Consider the following 21,336-nt stretch of genomic DNA (forward strand, 5'->3'; position numbering starts at 1 on the left):
CACCTATTACTTTTTTATTTATACTAATTAGTATTAATTACTGTTTTTGTCAATATCTGTTAATTTTATGCTGCTCGTTTGAGATAGGATCAGAGGTTAAAATTAAATGAAAATGTTTCATTCTTGAAATGTATTTTATACCTGTATCTAGAATGACTTGGAAATATCGAAGTACTTATGGGCGATAGCGTTATCCTGGGACAATAAATCGAACCTTTGAGAAAAGTCCGGTGGAACGCAACTGCACGATAGATCAACAACGTGACGCTGCTACTGCAAATTTATCGGTGTCATAATCGATATTTTTACCGTTACATAAAACGCTTCCGAGGTTGTTTTCTTCGTGACACGGCTGTCATGCGTTACATAAATCTATCGTGGAAGGCTGTTCTCGTGCGTGGACTTCCTATTTCTCCGCTTTCTACGGCTCGCGGGCTAAAACCACGCGAAAGAACGCCCTCGGGAATGCGCGTCGTCGCGACGCTCTAACGCCATACAAAAAGCTGTTCGGAGCTAAGCCAAAAGAATGAGTATGTACCTATCGAATAATGGAATGCTGGAGGATGATGTGGCTAGAAAATGTTATTTTAACCGATGAAATTAAATATAGTTTAATTGTTATAATTATATTAAAATATTATTATAAATGTATAAATAATTTCAATTTTAATATTGCTCGGATATTATTCATCGGTTAATATTAGAACTACCAATCAAACTGGTCAATTCGTAATTATTCACAGAAATTTTAGGTGTAGAATTTATTTTAATGCATATGTGGCGATTTAAATTGATTTTTGTAAAGTATAATATATAGATAAGCTATTGTATTATATGTATATTATTCATGTACCTCTTATTTCAATCTCTCTTCTGTTAATTTAATTATAGCCTTCGATGATTTTAATGCTAAATTAAATTTCATCCTATCGTGGATTTAATTATTATGATTTAGTACATTCGAGAGATCTTATTGCAGGATAATGTCATTCCCAGGAAATGATACATTTTAGATACTCTGATAATTCTGATTGTAGACGGCTCATGTTTTATTTCGCTTGTAAGTCAATGTTAATTTTCTCTATTATACTTCCTTACCATTTCATTTCTTCCATTTAATTTTATTACCGTGATAGTTCTTTATGTATTGATTTCTCAATAGAACACCGCGCTACATAAAATCTATCCTGCTTTCTCTTCTCTAAATAAAAAAATCACGAATTAGTCATCGCATATGATTTCTGTGCGTAAAATTTGCAAGGAATTCTTATACCATAATCTATATTTTTTCCACCTCTTTACGTAAACGTCTTCTAAATTGTTTTCATAAAACACGAGAGCATTATGCATAATCGATGGTCGAAAAGTCGCGCTGACGTTACATGCCGCTTCAGATATTCTTTTTCTTTAACAGTTCGTTTCGTAACAAATCGTACAAGCGTGAAATGGTATTTCGTATTGTAAACATGGCATACGTCAGAGAAACGATTATTTGCTACAAGGAAACATGTCGCGACCGCTTAACATGACGAATAACGTTCTTGCACGTTAAATGCATGAGACTTCCCCTTCGTTCGTTTTCTAGCATGGTCATGAATCGCTAATCTCTTCGATATTTCGTCCTCAAACGTAGAACTCAAAAGTCCACGATGCGACTATTGTGATGCAAATGTGTTGAAAGCAGTTTGAGAAAAGTGTCATTCAAATTGAAATCTGACTTGCGAAATATTATCTTCAGATGAAAGATAAGAAATATATTTAGAAATTTCGCATTATAATCTGAATTATAATATTTTCCTTGAAAAAAGGAGACCCATAAAAACGTATCCACACAAACGATGAATAATCAATTTCTATGAATAAAAGGACCTTCGAGGCAGTGTCCGAGTTTTTAGAAACGACAGTTTCAGATTTACCTAGCCGTTTCCAAGATTTAAAATATCCAAGCGAATCGAGTGGGTACACGAGTGAGCGTTCGTTTGCTCGACTATGATCATCATGAGACCTTCATTGCGGAACATTCATTCTTCTTTACCCATTAATCTTCTTTATTTCACTTTTAATATATGGTATTCTGTATGATATGTAATATACAGGGTGGTTGGTAACTGGTGGTACAAGCGAAAAGGGGGGTGATTCTACGCGAAAAAAGAAGTCGAAAATATAGAATAAATTTTTTTTTAATTTTTTCTTTTTTTAATTTTTCCATCGAGACATGATAAAGTGCACGCGTACCGAGCGAAAATTCAAAGTTGATTTTCTCGAAAACAAAGCCTCGAACGAAGAATGTTTATTCTATATTTTCGACTTCTTTTTTCGCATAGAATCACCCCCTTTCCTTGTACCACCAGTTACCAACCACCCTGTATATATAACTTTATTCTGTTCATTTAATGGTAATTTTAACGTGATCATTTACGTAACGTGGAACGTATTCAGGAAAGTCCTCTATCAGATAATATACTACTCGCGAAAGTCGAAACGTACTAGACCCGTTTAAATTGCAAATTTCGAATTTCCTAGAATAGGACGCGATAAGTTTATCGACGATTGCGCATGGAAAGAAACAGAAGCCAATTGGTTATTCTTCTCTTTCGTTTTTGTTGCCTCTTTCGCTCCCTTGTGCGTGTCTTGTCACCACTGCCTTTACATTGCTAATTACATCACGGGAAACGGTATTTCTTTCTCATTAATATCTCCTCTACCTTCAGAGTTCCCCGGCTTTCAATGCGAACAGAACGACGGACGTTCTCCGGCTCGTCTCATTTCCGTATTCGTTCGTTCGTTCGACGCTCGATTCTTCGAGGTAAAATGTTTGTCGATTTCTAAAAGCTAATTGACTCCGTTCTAAAGAAAGATTAATGCGTGACAGGAGTGCGTTTTTAAACAGTTACTTCTAATCATATTGTTGAAAAGGTTTTGTCTCATGTTGACTGTTATTTTGGTTACTAGACATTTTAATTATTTATATAAACAATTATTGATATATTTATACTACTTATAGAATGTATGAATTTATTCGCTGAATATTTCGTAAAATTTTGCTAGTTTCATAGAATCGAAAGATATTTTGTTTTTGTTTATCTGAAACACGATATATGAATTTTGATTAGAAGAAATCTGATCGATATGCAGATTCAGAATTAGCAGTTTCTAGTAATCAGCAGTTTCTTATTTTTATGATGTTTATTCGGAAGAATTTCGAAATAGAAATTCTAATTTAATACGTAGTACCATTAATAGATTATGGATGCTTGTGTGAATTTATATTTTTATAAACGTAACCAAAGATAAAGAACCTAAAAAGCGATTTGTATACATTTTGAACATGTTTGCATCTTTAAATATTCTTTCCTACAAACACATAAACAACCACAATATAGTCGTTAGTCATTAGGCACTAAGATCAATTAGCTTTCACTCAACCAACAAATGCAACCTTGTAAACTCTAGCAACATCCTTCTTCTCCTAACATCAGTGAATTATTTCGTAATATTACGAGTATTACTGGCGGGAATATCAGACGATAATTCGAAGAAACATGCCATACCTCGCCATCAGTCCATTGAACAACATGGATGTGTTTAAAAAAGTATCGGATAGCATTCCAGGCGGGTGGACAGAAGCACATCGACAGGTATTTCTACATCGCGCGAGCAACAGTGTTGCAAAACCAGAATTCTTTCAATGTCCTCCGCTCGTTAGAGAATCGCAATTTACATAACACATGCATACCTCATGCTGTTCGACATACAGTACTGTGCAAAAGTTTTTGGCCACCGACTAAATGGAGGTATTCTCTTTTTATAAAGAAATATAAAGGTAACTGATATTACACTAAGCTTGTTGTTAGTATATTATTTAATTTCTGTCTAAGATAAGTTATGTCATATGTTGTCATTATATTTGGAGAACTTAAAACACTATTGATTATTTATCGAAATATTTCTGAAAAAGTTTGTTAGACCCTGGAGAAATCATGAAGAAGTAACACCATAAAAAAGATATCTAAAGATTCGTTTCTGCGTAACAAACTTTTTAAAAAGATAATCGTTGCCATTATGAGATTACTAAGGTAGATGAATTTTTGCATAGCCCAAGGAAAGTCCAAGAGTTTTGCGCAGTACTGTAGCTGCATGAGCACCGCCTATGAAAGAAGACTTTTTTATTTCACGCGATCTTGAACTTCTTGAAATGTCACCAACGTGGCGCACGAAATGCGCTCACGCTGATATCGAGGCTTTCGTAACTGGCTTACAATTATCGCGGAAAATGTGCATATCATTCCCTCGGTTATTTTCACGGCCATATTTACCACCGCCGATCGGCTGTATTTACCAAGTATTCGTGTCACCGTCGACCTTGTGTGATTTCCTCTTTACCAAAGGGAACGATGAAATTAAATCTTTTCCGTGTACAAAGCTGCTGGGACGAACTTTGAACGTTACCAGAAATGAAGGATTTTAATTGAAACAAAATGTACATTTATCTTAATTGTACCGTCCATGTTATCTATTATTTGAATGTTGTAGACTCAGCTACCTTTACAGATTTTTAGGAAGAGAATAAATGTAAAAAATTATACAGTTTAACCTATAGATCACATGATGCTCGTAAACAAGAAAAAATCGGGTTTTCTCGATTAATTCCATTGTGTCAGTCTTCGGGGGTTGTGTCAGTCAGTCATCCTCCATTTTACACGAGCCAAATTGCACAAGTTCTTCGTCATCTCAGGCGTGTTTCATACAAGTACAATCGTACGTCACTGCTACGAAGAACCTAGAAATCACTACTCTTTTGTATTCCTTTACCGGCGTGACATTAAACTCAAGAAATTATTAAATTTCCAAACTTTTGTCTATTCAGCAATAATTCGAAGATTATCCTTTAATTATTCAATCTTTGCTTTAGTTAAAATACCACGAATCAATTCGATAAATCGTATATATGACGGATCATCGTGTAAAATGCAGTCATATCAGCTGTATGACCGGCAATATTGTGTGTGTTGTCTGTTGTTTCCATCCCTAGGAATTACATAACGTGGCGATTGCGTGGCCGGGCCAAGTACAGCACAATGCCACGATGCGACGTTAAATGCAATGCCTACGTTGCAGCGTAGGCGCGCGCTGCCTTGATAACAGGCCACGCATGTGCGTGACAACCGTACACTCTGCCACTGAGACGTATTTCAAGTGAGATTCAGTCTTGTCATTCATTAACCATAAGATCAGACTCGAAATTTCCTCTCAAAGTCTATTTCTAATCTTAGAAGATTCCACTGCTCGCTCAGCAATTTGCAATGGAAAAGGTCTTGACCTTTTATCGACGGACTTTTGCCGAAGGTTAAAGAAAGCTGTTTATCGGCTTGATTAGTCAGCGTGGAAATTTGTAGTCGTAAATATTCGCAGACATTTGTACGTGATTATAATTACTTTACGTTCATCTATTATTTTTTTTAAGAAAAATGAACATAAAAGTAATTTTTGTATTTTATTTGGTATATATATTATTATCATATATTTGAATTTCGCCAAAGCATTTAAACACGTTCAAGAAGTTTAAATTCGTTTAATTTTGGTAATTCATCGTAAAATCTTTATGTTTGTTAAACCAACGTTTTATTTCCCCTTTTTCGTATACTTTGCACTAATTGATATATTTATTGATTTTTAATTATACGAGTAATTTTTCTCTTTGTTTTATTGTTTGGAGCACAACGAGCGATGTCACTCGTTTTGCAGTTGTTTACAAAGGGACATCGGCAGATGTTGATATGTTAAGTCACGATTTCGCCTTCCTTTTTGTAATTGTGTTATATAATTTTACTCTTCGTTTTCCGGTTGCGTGACGGTTAGGTAACAATCGGCTAATACTCCGAAACGATACGAACAACATTCGACAGAAGCGAACGACAATTAATTGCGTTTCCTTGTGTCACGCAAATTGCAATGTTCGTTTCGAATCTGCTCATTAAATCTCAGGAAATTTATACGCATACGTAACAGAGTTACGACTTTACAAAAAAGCTGATAGGAATATTTTGTAACTCTTGTATATATTTTCGTTTATCTGACCGGCATTGTAGTCGATCGATAAAGTGTTACACTTCGTATCACAGAAATGTTGAAAGCAAACCATGAATGGAACACGTTTTTGGTCCACTTATAAATATCTATCGCGATATGAAGACGTTCTTTTTAATGATTTTTCGTTTTTTAAGGAAAGATTGACAAACATACCATATAATAAATATATAATATACCAATGATTTTTTAACGATAAACTATTTTATGTACTTTATTTATTTTTTAACATATTCTTTAAAGAAATGGGTATCTTAAGAAAGTCTTGTACAGTTTACTTTTAAAAAGAAAATAAATTACTCGTTGCTGGGAGGAAGGACATCCTGTTTGTCTTTTAACAAGGGTATCATTACGTAAAATTGAAACAATAAAAACATTCGACATATTTACAGATGGTCAGGGTTTCAAAATGAATAAGCTTGTATTTCTTATGCAATACGGAAGATAAAGATTCTCAAAATCAGTCCATTAAATGTATTAAACAAGAACGACCACTTTATTTCGTCGAGTTATCTCTAACAAATTAAAAGAATACATGAAATCTGAAAGCAAACTTTGTATCTATCTGTCAATGTATAACTAAATCTTGTTTCACTATTATATGCTGTGAGATTTTATAATATTCAAAGGTCAATCTGTGTCAATACGATTCAGATAAAAGGTCAATCTCCGTTCCTGGTTTCGTGCGTTTAAGTCATGCTCGGAAGTTCAGAGGTATTCAAAATAAATCAGTCAGCGTGCAACGGAGCAGTAAACTATGCAGCAACAGTTATCGTAAACTTAAAACAATATTATACATACAGTGTCGACTACATAAATAGGGAAATACCAAACTCAATTTAATTCAGTTTACAATTCAATTAAAAATCTGCAACTCATTCTATATTCATAATACCTGAAAGTATAAAAATTATATTTTTAAACCTTGCATCATAGAAAAAAATATTATTTTCTTTTCCTGGATATTTTACAATTTGTCCATACAAGAACATTTAATAAATTCTCTATAAAAAAAAAAAAAAAATAGAAATAAGACTTTTCATAATATAATTAGTTGAATTTACACGTGTAAGCATTTGTTTGTTAAAACATTGGCCATTGTATAACACAAGATTAATTATCTGTTTCTATAAACGAAGGAAGCATTTTAGTGGTTTAACTTTTTACAATATCCGCTTTTTACATGTAAATAGCTTTCTCACTAAAGAATGCCCATATAGTAGAAAAAATATGTAAATGAAATTTAGAGCAAAATATAGTTCCATAATGCTTTTTGCAAAGAATAATTTCTTCTCTTTCTTTTTGTTTTCCTTTTTTTTCTTCTCAATATAAGATAACTTTCACTTAGCGCGTCTTCTCACGATATGAATAAATTAAACGAGGTGATCTGTCTTCGGCAACGAGACGAAGACTATAAATTACAGAAAAGATTTCGTTAATCATGACCTATCGAGTCATCCAATCATCGAGATTGCTTAACGAAATGATGGAAGCCTAATAAGACCGGCGGTCTGGTTATGACCGAACCTCGAACATCGAGGAGAGACACGCAAATGCGTCGTGGGTAAAAAGTTTCCGTTGTTCGACGAGAGAAAAAAAAAAGCGTGGACTCTAATTGAATTCGTAATCATCGCTTGCGTTTGCGTCAGTTCCGTTAACGTGACCGTGGAATTGTACGTTTGCTCGCTGTTTTGACGTGATTCCTTTCGTCACGTGCTAGCACCTGACCTCTTCGGAACCCAGGATGCTGGGTTAATGTATTGCAAATTGAGTATAATATCCCAATTCTTCTATCACGTGAATAGCTAACGTTCCGAGAAAATCATATATTATTATTAGCCTACGGACTTTTATACATTTATAGGAGATTTGAAAATGCAAAATTGCACAGAATGTACATGATATGAAAAAATATGTAAAATATTCAAATTATAGTGTTTTCTATAATAACTACCAGGAAAAACAATGTTCCACCGAGGTGCTATTTTCTTAATTATATTGCCAAAAATATGAATTTGCAAAAAAATCGCGTTCCAATTATTACTACTATAAAAAATAAAATCGGTATTAACTATAGCATTATTATTTCCGATGCACACAAAACTTTTTATCGAGCAAGTGATTCATTTAAGGAAAGTTTTGTTGTTTTTTTTATAAAAAAAAAGCGAAATCAAGTAAAACATATCTTTGCAAACTTTTCCATCCTTAATAATATATCGAATATTTCGATTCGATGAAATTTTCATCTTTACTTTCTTTTACAACGCTAGTTTAAAGTTTGTTGAAGGTGTGAAATGAGTGTAACAAACAGTTACACATTCGATCGAGCGGTGAACTATAGGAATGCGACTATCGATTGGCACGTAGGTTATCAGAAAGCAACCCACGCTCGAAGAAGCGTACGATCGCAGCGAAACCTATTACACTGCTATTACGTAATATCAGTTGAGATTTTGAATAATTCAGCGATACCTATGTTAGAGTCGTTCTGTTTCGTTTGATGTTCGTTATTGAAACACATTTTGACGAGAATTTATGGTTTATACCATTAAGACGTAATAAATAACGGACGACAGAAACTTTGGTCGTGCAATCTTTCAACTTTCAATATTCGACGTTGCAGTTAATAAATATTCAAGCGATTAAGGCTTTAGACGATCTATCTAGCCAATATATTATAAATAATCTTTAGACACAATTAAGGCTTGGTTGAAAACATTCAATTATAATTCGTTATAAATCGTCAGATTTTTTAATGACTGATTATACGGACATTTTACTTAAATACGATAATTAATACACAAAAACAGAAATACGTTCTTTACAAGAAAATGAAAAAGAAATGTGTTGGGTATATTATAAAAATATTATGGAGAATCTCATTTCTTTCGTTACTATAAAATTCCTTTTAGCTTCTTTTAGAAAAAAAGAAGAAAAATATACGGTTTTAACCAATACAGAAATATTACTACAAATATAAAAGCATTGAGGCCAAAGGTGTCCAAAGGTGTTTGGTTTAAAAGATATCCTAACTTCAACTTTGTAAAGCTTAACGTATGAAAGATAAAGAAAGGCACAAAGAAAAAATACATGCCACTGTATAACACCCTGTACATTCCTATTATTATCTCTTCCTCCTTTTGCTACCGACATGAATAACTTTGCAACAAAGTAAACATCGTGCTGCATAAGGGACGATTATATATTTTTAGCCTTTGTAACATATTCATTCACTGATAAACGTCGTGGAAGGCGAGATTCATGGAAACAAAGGATGAGATAATCGAGATCTATCATGGTTGACACCTCAACGATGGTCATAAATATTTCGATCCTCGATTAACGATCAATCACCCAGGCTTAACGCGTTTCTTAGAACAACGAGTTTAATTGTTCCGGGGAAAAATGGACTTTATTCGATGGTAGAGGAACAAAGTAACTGACGATTCGAGACGAGCAAAGGTTCGATCGCGATTATCGTTGTTAACGGATCGGAGGAACGCGATGTTGGAACAATGGAGGCATCGTTCGGCTTGTTTCTCTGATTAACAAGGGGAAACTGTAAAATTCGACACGGTTCTGTTCAAACGAAGCCGTTCGTCTAGTTTCTAATCGATTTCTCTTCCCTGTGTTTTCCTCTTCAGCGACCGCCGATTGTCGGTATAATCCTGGCAATAATCGATCGACGATTGATCGACCTTCGAGCGATGAAACATCGAGCGCGACATACTCGCGTCAATCCGAGCTCTTATTATTAGTGGGTCAGTCGGCACCAGTGAAACTGTTTTGGTCGAACAAATACGGATGAGCGTTTCGTTTGTTTTGATTTTCCTACGAGCCGCTTCCAGTTTTCTAGTTCTAGACGTTTCGGCTTCTCATCAACCTGAAGCGTTTCTTCGTATCTGAATACGAGCAAGTAAAACGATAGGGTTGTGATATTAATTTCTATTCGAAGAAATGACACTTTTATGGAAGTTTTCTAAAGAAGAGATTCGCAAAATTCTGGATTATAAATATCAATATATTGAACAGAATCAACCGCCAGTTTAATATTTGTAATATTAAATTACTAATAATTAATATAATTTGAATAATCAATCTTTCAAATTAGAACTGATCTTTAAAAAATCAAAATTCGTAAGACTAACAATTAGCATATCGGAAAATGGATAAACAGGTATTTTCATTAAAATAGAAATAATATTTCAATAAATAATTTATCATTTTTCTGCGTTCTGTCGGAAAATACTCGGCAATATCGAGATATATTTTTAGTCAATCTCGGTCCACAATCGATAAAGAGAATGGCGAACGAGAAAGGGAATATAGGAAAAGAGAGCGGTAGATTCGATCGGTAAAATTAACTGGATATGATTTTTCGAGCCGTCAACGAGCATGGAATTGATTAGTGAATTCTTATTGAAAAGCAGTAATCGGGCTCGCTTCGTTATTATCGCGAAAAAACGATTTATTTCGCGCGCCAAATAGATTAAACTCCCGTGACTTCTCGTACCTCATAGTCATAGCCTCGTACGTTTTTCCTTGCCTATGTTTGCAAGGTTTCATCTTCCAATTGTGTGAATATTTATATTCGAATGGAAATTTTTCTTCTTGTATTCAATGTTATATCTACTGAATATTATACTCAAACTGAGAAATCGTCATTACGTAAAATAGTTTGATGGCAAGTGACAATCGTAAACGAAAAATGAAAGACTAGTTATACAATAAATTTCCAGCCTGTTGCAGTAATCTTTCTCTAAGACGAGATGTCTTGTGGTTTTCTATAGTTTCTGGAAAATATGGAGTGTCTTAGACGTTATCTAACCTGAATTATGAGATAATTTAAAATTTACGATAAACGTATTAAACATTGGTAAGATGATATACAATATTTGTCAGAAGCTTTCAGTAGAAGTGTAATTTTACTATGTCGTTGAGATAAAAATCACAAATAACGTGCAAAATAATTGAGATACTTTAACAGAATTTCTTATATTTTTTTATGTTTATAATCTTATATCTTTCTAGTATTTTATTAAATATTTCTAGTTTTATAGCGCCCAATTTATATCCCATTTATCTAATTTTTATTATCGCTTTACGAACGACACATGGCAAATAACTGAAACGGTCTTCATAATCTATTAATCCTTGACGATCTGTTAACAATAAAATAGAAACGATTATGAACGCTGGTCTTGATCGACGAGGTCAAATATCACCAGAGGATCGATCGTCGAGACGTAACTGAACACGGTGCTTTGACCCGTAACAGTGTCTATAATCAGTCTGCCTCCTAATTTCCGATTATGGAAGGGTTCAGGAACTCGTGTTTCAGTAACCTTGAAACCGAGCGTGTTCGTGGTGGGCCGACGATTATTTAACGCGACGGCATAATTATCGTCGACGTAACGACAGCGTAATTTACAAGGTTATGTTATAACCTGTCCCCTCTGCCGTTCTATCCGCGTCCTTGAATTTCTTTTTCCGGGCATCTAATAAATCGATTGCACGACTGACACTTCGATGTTTTCATTTGATTAATCCGACAATAATCATCTCCCACGATAAACTCGTCCATGAGAGTTTTCCTCGCTATCTTGAAAGATCGATGCTTTGATCGTTGGCAAGCTTCCGTTAGTTTTATTGTTGGATAAAAATAGCGATCCTGAATTGAGATCCAACAGTAGTCGAGTAAAATATGAATTGTAATAAGTTAGAAAATGACTAAATCGTAGTAATTTGTCAGTCAGATTTAAGCTTCAATGGAATGGAACATAGATTTATTAATAGAAATTCGATTTCTAATTCCATTATTGTTTATTACATATATTCTTCATCTAGGATAGACAATGTTTGTCACAAAAGTAGCTATTATGGTAGAAAATAGTCGATAAAGTTTGATTTACGTAACTCCGAAGTAACAAATATTTTTTATGAAGAGTGGTAAAGAGGAAGAAACGACAAATTTAACAACAAAAAGATACGAAAGAGAGAAAAATGCCAAATTTTATATGTGCACTCTTAAGAATATTTGACCGAAAGATTAATTAGACACAGGTACTACTTTAATTCTACAGAATTGCAAAGACAAACGAAATCAATTGCGTAAATTTGTCCCTCTGTAAAACCTTCGCCGAAATACAAATTTTCAAGACCTAATTTCGTTCGTGTATACTCAATGCGTTAAAATTAGCAAATACATAAAGATTAACATGAACACAGTAACCAATTATCGTCAACAGTCCAAAGTTATCGTATCTCGTTCTTTATCCGTGAAAACCAATTCGCAACAGCACCGCTTTTTTCCTTCTCAAAAGTTCAGACAAAATTGCTTTTTCTTTTTTTAAGCGGCGTATTCTCTTTTTCCTCCGAAGTCTAGTTCGTTTAAAGCAAATTCATGCTAAAGATAAGAAGCATATTGTCCGCGTCTCGAGCGAAATATAACAGGCTGGCTCGTAAAAACTCGAGCGAACAACGCAACGATTTCGCGTCACTGGAAACGCTCAAGACCGCGAATAAACGTGTTGCGTTCAAAATATAGTAGTTTTTGGGAAAAAAAAGCAACATTCGACCGCTAAACGACTGCTCAGTCGTTTAAATACATATTTATGTATACACATACGTAAGTTAGATTGTATGTTATATATACACGTAGGTCACACATGTATATTGTGTATTTATATTGTATACACTATCGTATATACATCGTAAAGGCTGGGTGTCAAACAAGAGCAGAGAAAAAAGAAGGCGAACGAGAGCTCGAGAATGGCCACTGCCAAAAAGTCGATGTGGCAATCGCCGTGTTCTTTCGTAGCCGCTGCCAGCCCAGACCGCCCTGCCATCGTTTTAATTTAAGACACCCCTTCAAATGTCACGAATACACATTCCGTTCTGTACCGTCTCGACGTCGAACTGAAAACACGCGGCGTTTTCCTCTTTTTTCCACGTATCTCGGTCGATGAGTCACTTTCGGAACTTTTGGAAACAATATTATGCAAGCTACCTTGAAACAGTACGATAAATAATATTTTGGTAACGAACTGTGTTAATATGTAAGAACATGAACGTTATTGTGATTGGTTTTAATCATTAGTGATATTATGAGAAAATGTGAAATCAGACATTTCGTTGTTTTTCGTTTCTCTAGAGACGTGCATGTTATTTATAAGAGAAATAAAGCCGAAGAAGTTATAGTTTGGTAACATTTGATGGTTTCTTTCACATTCGGTATGACGTTGCTTAGACTGGTTCTAGAAAGATGCAGAGAACGATCCCGATGTTTTACAGTTTTGTTATTCTCTTTCGATGTCATACTCGAACGTGCCTCCAAAAATAAGATCTAAACACTGCCACATACTCGAGGATCAACAAGCATCTTTCTGTCCAGACAAAGCATTCGCAAGCAAAAATGCTGAAACAAAGGCTGGAAAGTTTGGCATTCCTTTCTTTAAACTTTGTCAACTTCTGTCATCTTCTGTCGGCCCCACGCAATTTTTTCGAATGCTTAAGATTAGTTTATAATTTTTTGTTACACTCGACAAGATGAAAGAACATTTTTACTAGAAGAATCGCCTTTTTTTACCAAATAAATACTAGAATAGAATATTAATTTTTGGAATTTATATACCAATATGCGCAAACTTATTTTTCTTCACCTACCAATTAATCCAATAATTCCAAAAATTAAACTTCAAAAAAATGTTAGCACTTTATTATTATTTTCACGCATAACAAGAAAAGCAAAGAGAGGAAGAAAGAAAAGTATCGCATTATATGTAGTTATAATATAGTTCATAGAAGTGTATAATGTTTCTTTTACTCAAAAATCTTTAATTTAAAAAATTTGCCTGCAAAAGCGTGACAGAGTTGTCGATTGATGGTATCATGGTATTTTCGGATAGCAAAGGGTTCAATCGATTCTGAAATAATCCAATAGGTCGCTAAAGAATCTAGCATGAACAGAACTAGGCGAGGGAACGCGGTTGCTCACTGTAAAGATAAACAGAGTATCAGTTTCTTGTTTACAGGGCGGACCAATAATTTTCTAAAAATAAAAGACCGTTCCACGACCAAGGCTGCGCTAACCGATTGATATATATACATACGTTCTCGCCGTTCTAATCAAGCTTCTACGAGCTTAACGAACGGAACGGAACAACGGATGTCTCTCCTCTATAATGCCAAGCCATTCAAGAAATCGACCTTGCGATCTATGCGCGAATTCCGCGCCAACCCAGTTTAATCGTATTTGCGAGTCCCCTGTTGTGATTTCAAATGGAATGGAACGATGACATCCTAATGGTCGAATTAGCCGTGTATATAATAATGAATACTGATGATTGAAACATTTTAATCTAATGAAAAACTTTCCTTTCGTGTCTTTCTTAAATTTCTACATGTAAGTCGAAATTGCCTAAGAATTGATAATCCAGCAACAGAGAAATCGATGTTTAAGAAACATGTAACAGTTGACAGCTATGATGATCATCAAGACTCTACTTTATAATAAAGTAGAGTATTACTTTACTACTTTATAGTAAAGTAAAATGTATACTTTATACTAAATTTTTTACAATGATTAAAATGAGATAAATTTCATGGATTGAGAAATGTCCAACAATGTGAATTGTTTAAATAACAGTGACTATTTTGTAAAAATTGAAATTTATAGTGCACTGTATGTCTCAATGTATAGCAGCTTTTAGGGCAAAAAATATAAAATTCGTTCAACATTCGCATTCAACGTGTCAAGAAAATTTCACCGAGAGTCATTATTCGAAGACTGGTGAATTGTACAATGGTTGCTATGTGTTTTTTGATAGGAAACGGTAAATGGAATATATTGAATTGGAAAAATTTCAGTCGCTAACTTACTTCTTTATTATACTTGTCTCGCGTCTAGACAGATTCGATGGCGGATTTCATAAAATTTCTATATACCTCGTAAATATGGTTCATATCTATGTATGGTGCACAAACGAGGCGATATGGTCGATGTTAGTGTTGAAAGAGAAGTTCGAAGTAGCATGACACGTATACGGCGTAAAAGAGTCGGATCGATCGAGGTTGTCTGCGGCAAGAAATATCTTGTCCTTTGAAGCGGAGTTCCTGTATCTTTTTGCACTTAGGATACAAGTTTGTTTTATGTAACAGTAAAGGATTTTCTATCATTTGTTTATAATGGCAACAAAAAGGCAACGTGACAGGTATGATAGAAGAGATATTCTACAAGCTACATCTTGGAAGTTTTAAATGCTGAACGACAATATCGCGAATAATATTCCGATAATAGATGATAAATATCCCGTAAAGATCAGAAAAATCTACGATAAAGGTGACACTTTCACTTCATCCATTTATGGCAACAAAGAGCAACATTTAGAAAGTCGAAAGCTCAAATTTATAATAACATTATAATTTATTCACAAATACGTTTTACTTGTGTCAGAATTCATCCATCAAACATATGAAAATTCCCAACATTTCTCCTTTTCTCAAACGAAATCGAGAAACAGTACTTGTGAAACGATCAGCGATCGGCCTGCTCAACAAAGAAATACATTTTCAGAAATATCTACAGCCTGATTATAACAAATCTTCCTTCCGTAATCAGAATTCACCAAAATTCATCGAACTTACAATAATGCCCAATATTTCTCCTCTTCTCAAACGAAATCGAGAAGCAGTAGTCGCGAGGCGATCAGAAATTGTCCTATTTAAAAAAAGGATGCGAATGTGCATAAACATATCCACAGTCTAACTATAACAAATCTTCCTTCCTTCGATCAAGATTCATCGAAATCCATCGAGTTTAGAAAAATTCCCAACGTTTCTCCTTTCCACAAACAAAATGAAGAAGCGATAGTCGCGAGACGATTAACAATCGCCCTATTCCAGGCGTCGAGCCAATTAATCGTCATTCTGCCGCGGTATGCATCGAAGTCCACGGGTTGGATAGAGCGATAGAAAGAAAGAGGAGAATAGTCGGTTTCCGCGCGGACTCGTAATAATGACGAAACGAGCCGGCTGCGCAGCCACGTCGACCCACATTTATAAATAGAGAAGGCCTCGTCTCCGTCGGGGTGACGGCGCGGTGTGTGTCACCCCAGGAATACCACGCTCGACCGAGTGACCGACCGCGTCGCTGTGAATGGGCCGTCGTCTCTGCGAAACGGGAAACGACCGGTTCCTCGCGTGAAAAACTGCTCGTAAACCGTTTTCACGCGCGTACTCCTAGCAACTTGCGAACTCTCCCAAGGGTAAGTTTTACGATGTGGATAAAGACGATTAACGTCGATCATTTAGTAGCAAATGGCAACACAAGCAGAAGCAGCATGAATGCATCTTACCGTAGCCTGTTGTTTACCGCTGGTCGTGGTCATGAATAGAGACGATGGTCATTTGAGTGGATAGCTGAGGTATAGTTTCAGAATGAGATCTGTATGGTTCTTTCGATGGAAGTTCTTAGTTAACACGTTGAATGTCACGGTGACCCACGTTACCAGATATTTTGAAGTGATTAAAAGAAGATAAATTTCGTGGACTAAAAAATTGTCCATAATGTTAATAACTCAGATAGCAATGCTAAGAAAAGGGGCGAAGATATTTATTAAAATTGCATCTTCATACGATATTTTGGAAAAATTAAACTTTATGTAGTATATTCCAACTTATTACAGCTCCTAGGGTAAAATATTTTTTTTTTTTTTTTTTTTTTTTGAGTGTTAAGATTATTTGAAGACAATTGGGAGCGGTGATGGTCATTGATGAATAGAAAGCAAATATTTATGCGAATTCATATTTAAAATGTGTAACCTAGGTAAATAATCGTTTTATCTACTAAATATTATGACGAGGTCAATCTTATTCTCGTCGATTGCAAACTTTCTAATATTTCTTTTACAATCTTGTAAAATCGAAAAATATTTAAAATGTAAATGTAAATGTAAATGTAGATATCGACTATTACTAATTTTGTCGTGTTAAATGTCGTTCCAAAGAATTCATATAAAATTTCAGAAATTCAAAAGAAAGTCATTAAAACGTCATTCTCGGATATCAAAATGTTATTACAACCGTTGACGTAATTTGCTCTCCACGCGGAAAACGGACTCCCGTTCAGCGGACAAGATACTTAACGCACCGTCTCGTTCACCGGACAACAAAGCTATTTATGCCACTTGCTCTGCGAATAGTCCGATTGGCCTGGCTCCAGATGGTATTTTTCACTTCCATCTAGAGGCCGCAAGAGCAAAAATTCATGAGCGTGGTGAAACATATGAAAAGTTGTATTGGTACAGGAAAATCACCGTGGTGAGTCAAACGGTGCTAATATTAGTATGATTAGTTACGTAGAGTGTCGTTCATAGGAACAGCCTTACTATATCGAGAAACAACTATTACAACCACATTAGAGCTTTAAACATAATTAAAAATGTATGTACATAAGAGTTACTAAACATTTAGTGCAAGTATACACACACACTGACGAAAGCATTCTAACACTTGCATGATACCTCTTATGAATGTACAGTGGCTTACGGAAATATTCCAATACTCGTAGAAACTGCTTACTGATACTGCATGTTGTACGAAACATTTTGAAATCTTCTTAACACAGCAACCGAGACACGGCTACGGTTTATATTGGTAATATTACATTGATAAAAATTTGAAACGAATCTGAAGATGTACATAGATGTTATTAGGTATTTATTGGAAACATATACTTTGCAAAAATCCTTGAAGTATCTGAACGATTATCTATGTTTTATTAATTATGAATTATTTACTATATTAATAAGCCAGAATATTTAGCGAGACTATCTTTAGTACAAATTGTATGTTTAAGATCAGCATTCATGCTGTACGCTAATTTTACAAGTGTATATTTCCAATGAACGCTTTGCGACTCCTACACGTATTTCCGGATTGATATAAAATTTTATTAATATAATAACGATAGTCCTGTCTTGTACAATGGAAACGAAGTTTCAAAAAATGTCGTATATCACACATAATATATATTCGTAAAAATCGCCTATGGTAACTGTTCAAATACTTTCGCGAGTCACTGCATTATACATATGTATTGTATGAATTCTAATTCCAAGGCCTCGATGCCGAGACGAAACATCTTCGACGTGCAGGTTATGCAACAAATCGATCGTTACTGTTGCTGTAAGTATGCAATAAATTTCCTCCAAATATACAATCAACAAAGTCCATTAAAAATTATTCGTTACAGCTCGATAGAAGGTTAAAAATAAATAAAATCCACAATCGACTGAGATCGATATTTGAACGACAGCTACGCGTGTAAAGATCCGTGGCACGATCGAAGCGTGTGCATGCCGCTTTTGTTGCACGCCTAATGCCGCGCGGTGTCTAATAATGTAGCAAGGCCGTTCTTCTCGCTGTACCATGAATGCCGGCTCGTTACGACACGTTCCGTTGCTCGAAACTCGAGGAACGTCGACAGACGGCCTAACGCGTCCTCATGACGCGCCGATAAATCAGCTTCACAAGCTTTGTCAGGACGCGCGACCAAGCTGGCTCTCATTGTCTTTTATTACAAGCAGACCGAGGGAATATGAAAATTCTGAGGAACACGCGACACGGCCGAAATCGCTGTGAAACACGGCCACCGCGGAAACACGCGGAAGATGAACGTTGTTTGGCGCGCGGACACGTAATGTGCTGTGAGCTTACATTATGTGGCGCGTCGAGGTGCTTGAGGTTTGCGTATTTTGGGTTTGTCATGCTTGTGGTAGTCTTCAGGAATGAGTTGTTGTTGACATGCATTTTTATTTAAATTTGAAATCGAATTGGAATTTTCCTTGGTCTCGTTCCAAGAGTTTTGGATCTATTTTGGCACAGGCAATTTTTGGCACTTAATTTGGACATTAAAATTTTTAATGATATTAAAAGGAGTTATTAATAAACGTCTCAAGATTTGCATTGCTTGAATTTCTTGCGCTCGTAGAAGTTTTTTTTAAAGATGTTTCGTTTGATTTAATTGAACGATTGATTCAATTAACATCAAGGATGATCGATCAAAATTTTTATTTGGATTTGAAAACTTGAACTTGAAAATTTGAGAACTTGTATGTGAATTTGAATCTTCTTTAAAATTTGAGTCAAAAAGTTTGAATTTCATTCTAATTTGAATATCAACCTTTATTTCGTATGATGGAAGTTCAGTGACGCTGCCTTGTATAAATTATTCTGAAACTAAATTTGATGATATAGATTCATTTCGTACGAATTAATATTTTGGAACGATTTGGGAATACGATACATCAACTGCATTAAACGTTTGGGAATCACATTTCGACGCCCTTACAATTAATCATTCATCGCCATCCATTCTATGGGACAATTCTGTATGTTCAATTGTTTAATATTTAACAAACGCTAAAATTCTCATGATTCATAGAACAATTTAACGATGATTCCTACAATGTATTTGCTTATTTTTCCACACAAAATTCAAGAAACTGATGATGATTAATGGACCTGGCGTTCATTCAACGTAGTAAAGTAGTCGACTTTCATTGTTATTGTTTGTTACACTAATACGTCTTAGCGTTAATATGTACAAAGAAACAGCGTTGAAAGGCCAGACTTTACGTAAACATCGGTTAAGTATAATACTGAATGCCATTGTCGTTCGTAAGCTGGCATATTTCAAAACCGTGCAATTAACTTGACAGTGGTCCAGAAATATCACTAAACACCACCAATCCGATCACGTGAAAAATAAAACGTTGTTGCCAACAGTTTCCATACGAAACTTTCTTCATTGATTAATCGTCGACCTCCATTCGGCTGAATACCAAAAATCATCGAACTCAGAACGACATTTGCATTCCATCATTCTACGAAATATACATAAATTCACGTTAACCTATCACCTTCGAGCAAGAATCACTCGAAATGTTACTTATGAAAGCTTAGCTATTTTATCGATTACCATGTGATTCATTGCTTTGAATTGCACTTACAGTTTTTTCACACCATTCAGAAACATGTTCTCACGTAACGTGAACATTGAGTCACATTTCTTGAATTCAAGTTGCTTTCGCATCGGAACAATTTGAATTCAAATAACTTCAACTCGTATGGACACGAAGTTCAAATAACATATTCGAATTCAAGTTACTTTTGTCATTTAATTAATTCTTAAAGGTTGCCATAGGTGAAATTTCATTCTCTACTTTGTATCTAATATTGTATAATGGCAAAACATTTAATTATATTTATTTTATTTCATTCGTCACTAAAGTAAAATAACGTAGAACTCCACACATGATAATAGTATCAATGATTTCCTTTGATGATAACTATTAAGGATTATAGCGAGTTAGCGTATAATTTTATAAAATTTCTTGATATCTTGTGTATTTTTGTCGGTAGTACCATTTACTTGATTTTACTTTTTACTCGTTCTACTTGGTTTCATTTGCTAGATCCTTCAATTTTAGACTTGATGCTATGAAAAGTTTGAAAATCCTCGATGTAGGAAATTTTCATCGTCGATAGAAACTATGGAACTGAACTTCTTTGCGGTAGTCCTCGATGGGTGGCCGTCTGACGATTTATTGGTTGGTTGGTTCGTTTGATAAATTAACTTTGATGAATTACTTTCTCAGCCTTCGAATATTTACCGAACGCATTACCGATGGGATGAACGGAGGAAGGGCGTGCGTCACAGCCGGAATATTAAACTAAAGCGGCCGGAAGTGAGTCAACGTTATACGATATTACTCTACGCGATTATGATGTAACACGGGCCGAAATCGAAAATAGTTTCAGCTTTTTCTCTTCTCATAGAATTGACCCGAATGTTTCTCTTCTATGTCAGGTTCCACGATTCTTTTCCGCTTCGTTACGTTAGCGAAATGTTTCCCGTGCATCGTTGGATAATTCAGCGATTTTTCAGTGTTTTGCGATTGCTTAAACGGTACGACAAATAAAGTGAAAGCAGTGTTACCTTGCGTGGTTTTGCCGTGCTCGGTCACCGCCTCGAATCGTTGTACGATCTGCAAACAGAAGAAACGGAGTTTGTTAGGTCGATCGTTTTGTTCGCCGGGCAAGAACAGGTTAAGCCGTTTTCACGCAACTTTCGCGAAAATGCAAATGATGGCGATTTTTTAAAAATATATACGATCCAAGTTGATTTAACGAAATGAGTAAAAATAAGAAACACTTCTGTATAAAAAAAAAAAAAAAAAAAAAAAA

General features: G+C 35.0%; 1 long non-coding RNA gene across 2 annotated transcripts in view; it reads right to left on the bottom strand.

Annotated features, from left to right (window-relative positions):
* Positions 1–6,958: 6,958 nt before the first annotated feature.
* Positions 6,959–21,336, bottom strand: part of LOC117151909 — a 42,946-nt gene continuing 28,568 nt past the window's right edge. Inside the window, exons 2-3 of one of the 2 annotated variants that reach the window (XR_004462072.1) lie at positions 21,089–21,137; positions 6,959–6,982 (exon numbers count right to left, since the gene is read on the bottom strand). This is a non-coding gene — a long non-coding RNA (uncharacterized LOC117151909). Of the gene's footprint in view, positions 6,983–17,532; positions 19,974–21,088; positions 21,138–21,336 lie in introns of those variants that run through there. The other variant, XR_004462071.1, reaches the window with a different exon arrangement.

The sequence above is a fragment of the Bombus impatiens genome, unplaced genomic scaffold, assembly GCF_000188095.3.
Source record: "Bombus impatiens unplaced genomic scaffold, BIMP_2.2 scf_0525, whole genome shotgun sequence".
Lineage (NCBI taxonomy): Eukaryota > Metazoa > Arthropoda > Insecta > Hymenoptera > Apidae > Bombus > Bombus impatiens.